Below are 3951 nucleotides of genomic sequence, written 5' to 3'. Positions count from 1 at the left end.
AGAAGTGCTGGGCCCATTAACAAGTCTCTTGGCCTTTTGGAAAATTTGTAACCCTAAGAAAATGAACCAGAGGTGTGTATTTATAGACTTTTGGGATGAAATTATCTAAGATATTGTTGTAAAATTCACACAAGAACGCTGAATTTTCTGAAAATGCTCTGCATACGGACAATTTTGCTGGCTGTACCATTATTCATCCGATTAACCACATTTTTCATCTGGCCACAAGTAGTTATACGACAAGTGAGAAAAATGTACCGTTAGATCAATAATGTAAAGCTAGCATAATTTGAAAGGAAAAACAAGTATTTCTAGAGAATTCCACTCTTCCATTTATTTCCACTCTGTCCTTTGCTCAGTCTACTAAAAAAGACAGCGTATGGAGTTCGAAAACGCAAGCCTCAAAACATTGTGGAAATATTTGGAACTAAGCAACGAAAACACTTTGAAAAATGGTTTTAAGAATGCCAAAAATGGTTTTGACCAAAACAGGTATAGGATGAGATAGTTAGGATTAAAGCTTAAATCTTAGTTTTCCTACCAAGGAATTCAAAAGACTGCACATTGCGACTTTCATCATCGGGTGTTTGGAATGGAGCGCCCAAGTATTAAGATTGGTCAAAATAGGATGTTCACAGTTGCCCCTCTTTGACAAAGCTCGAGGCATTATTCCATGACGTGAGTGAATGTCAAAACCCGAAGACGACTCTTTTGATGAAGTCATAAGACTTGGGAAAATAAACAAAATGCAGATACAGTTGGCTAAACCCGAGGGTTGCCTACGTATCCTTTGCAAGGAATCAAATTAGCGTACTTCAGGGACAGGATGCAAATGATATGTAGCATAACAAAATATGCAGAAGTGATGAATGCAACCTTCTGGTGTTTTTCGCATAGCAAGGAGGTGAATGAAGTGATAAAGAAAGTGCATCCCACATAAATGTGCTTTTGCACAAATGAAAAAAAGGGAGGTGGCATCACACACAAATGTGCTTGCCACAAATGAAAGAAAGGATGCATCGTATACAAATGTGTTTTCGCACCAATGAAAAAGGGAGGATGTATCGCATACAAATGTATTGTCGCACAAATGAAGGAGGGGGCTGCATTGCATATAGATGTGTTTTTGCACAAATGAAAGAGGGGGTGCATCACATACAAATATGTCATCGCACAAATGAAAGAGGGATGGTGCATCACATACAGATGTGTTTTCACACAAATGATATAAGGGGTGCATTGCATATAAACATGTTTTCGCATACAAATCTATTGTCGCACAAATGAAAGAGAGTGGTGCATCTCATATAAATGTGTTGTCAAACAAAAGAAAGAGGAAGGCCGCATCACATATAAATGTGTTTTCACACAAATGAAAAAGGTAGGTGTATCGCATACAAATGTGTTTTTGCACAAATGAAGGAGGGGGTGCATCACATACAAATGTGTTGTTGCACAAATAAAGGAGGGGGTACATCGCATACAAATGTATTGTTGCACAAATGAGAGAGAGGGTGCATCACATACAAATGTGTTTTCACACATGAACAAACTCCACATCTTACAAATAATAGAAGGCTTTAAATAGTAAGTCATTAATAACATACTTTTTATTATCACCAATAAATCATTCTTTTAAATCATATAACAGAACATTACTTCATTAACAACCCAAAACGTATGAATTACATCCATCGATTACTCATCACAAAACTATTAACCTCCCATATGTCATTCAACTATAAAACATCCTCATATTCTCCTACATTTACCGGCTTCGGCACGGAAGGGCAATTGGGCACCTTGCAATCCAATACAACAAAACTGACTATAACAAGTCACCAAATCCATAACACGATTTACCGGGTGCTAACCGGAATGTATTGAAACCTATCTTAATACGCCACGCTTTACTGGTGGCTAGGTAGAAGGAAAGCAGAACCTCCATATAGCCCAAACAATTCACATGCTTTATCAGGCTCAAGCCGAAAGGTAAGCAAACCCTATCTCAATGCGACATGCTTTACCGATCGTTATCTAGAGAAATGAAGAACCTCTGACCAAACTTTATCGAGTGCAAATCGGAAGAAATGAAGAACCTATGTCGATGTGCCACACTTTACCGGTCACAAGCCAGAAGGAAATAGACCCTTCACATTGCTCAAGCAGCACCACAACATTCTAAATTACAAGAATAATGAACAACACATAATACTCATGGCCAATTCAATAACAATCAACACCATCCTTCACCGATCGCCAAAAACTAATCTCAACATAGTAGATAACACAAACCATCAAAGATAAACAATAAGATTTTCAATATATATATATCATCATAACCTTCCTAACGTTTCAATTCCCAACATAACTCAAGTCCACCTTAACTTTCATTTCCTTCCATCTCCTCTAATCCATATATAGCTTTATAATCATTTGAATAGTTCATATATTCTTAGAAACATCATCAAATATTTAAAAATAGAACTTTGATTTAATCATCATGGACATGACTCATTAGTTATTCACAAGCTTTATGTCATTAATCTTTATAACATGAACCCATTTCATTAATTCATTTCTTTCTTTCCTTTTCTTAGATGTATTTTCTATCCACAATAATTAATTTGGTTCAATAAATCAAGAATTAACCACAATCTTGTTTTTTAAATTATTAAGTCAACCAAAATTTAGGGATTTTTATTTAAACCATCAAAATCAAGTTTCATTTATATCAAGTTCTCAAAATCAACTTTAAAACATAAGATTTACTCTTTGGATTCAAATCCCTAACTCACATCTATATGCCTGTCACAAATCTCCTTTCAAACCATGATTTTATGCAATATAAAAATACCACAAGTCTATCTATAGCAAGATATTGAAGAGAAGCAATGAAATCCCTACCTATTGAAACAAAGAAGAGAACTCGAAAAACTCAATGACGACGAAACCACAAGCTTCTTGGATCAAAAAGAAGCCGTTGACGAGATCTACAATCTATTTCAAAGAGCCAAGGCGAGGAGATGACCTGAAGTGAGTAGATCTGAATATCTAAGTAAAAAAAATTGAGTTTGGAGAGAGAGAATGGTGGTCACTATTTAGAAGGAAAAAAGATAGAGAAAGAGAAAGAAAAAGTGAGGAAAGAAAGTGTTTGAGGGCCTATTTATAGTGCTAGGGTAATAATAGAATATTAGCCCAAAAATCAACTAAAAGAATAAGTTAAAAATACCAAAAAGTAGGGCTCAAAACGCAAAAAAGAATATCTTAAATTACTATCAAGTGTTGACACCAAAGAGAGGGGTGTTGACACCTTGGAGCAGTGGTGTTACAAAGTATGTTTAAAACAGGTCCGGGTGTTGTATGACGCCCAAAAAATTAGAAACATCAAGGAATATATTACCAAGTAAATAAAGGGTTTTTCTAAGGCTACAAGTGTAGGAAATGTCACTAATAAGTCCTTGTCAACAACCAAGTAAGATCCCAAGAAAGATTGGAGAAGTCAAAATAGTCTACCTTTTAAGTCCAATCTTGATAAGGTATTAACATAAGGTCTACATGAGTTGACGGAATATTAGTATAGGCTATAAAAGATATATATAGATATATAGGTAAAGTAATAGTTATAAGATCATATTTTAATTACGATAAAAGTTTTAAAACTTTCAATCCCAAAACATGATTACTAATTCTTAATTCTTCTAGGATATCCATACGTCTTCAAATATTTTTGCTTTACCATCATCCCTGTAAATTTTGTCAACACTTGGCATGAAATGCCATAAGTTTAGAATGCCCAGTAAATGCATACATACCCCATTCCTTTTTCCTAATCCAATACACAACTACAATCATAACATACAATAAAGCATGACATACAAATAAACAAGCAAATGGTTATGAAGTTAGATGTTAGCAATCTAGAAATCCCTCAAAGAGATCTCATCCTCC

This window comes from Camellia sinensis, chromosome 14, assembly GCF_055761805.1.
Source record: "Camellia sinensis isolate YWXY chromosome 14, ASM5576180v1, whole genome shotgun sequence".
NCBI lineage: Eukaryota > Viridiplantae > Streptophyta > Magnoliopsida > Ericales > Theaceae > Camellia > Camellia sinensis.
The sequence above is the reverse complement of the archived record's forward strand: the minus strand, read 5'-3'. Positions refer to the sequence as shown.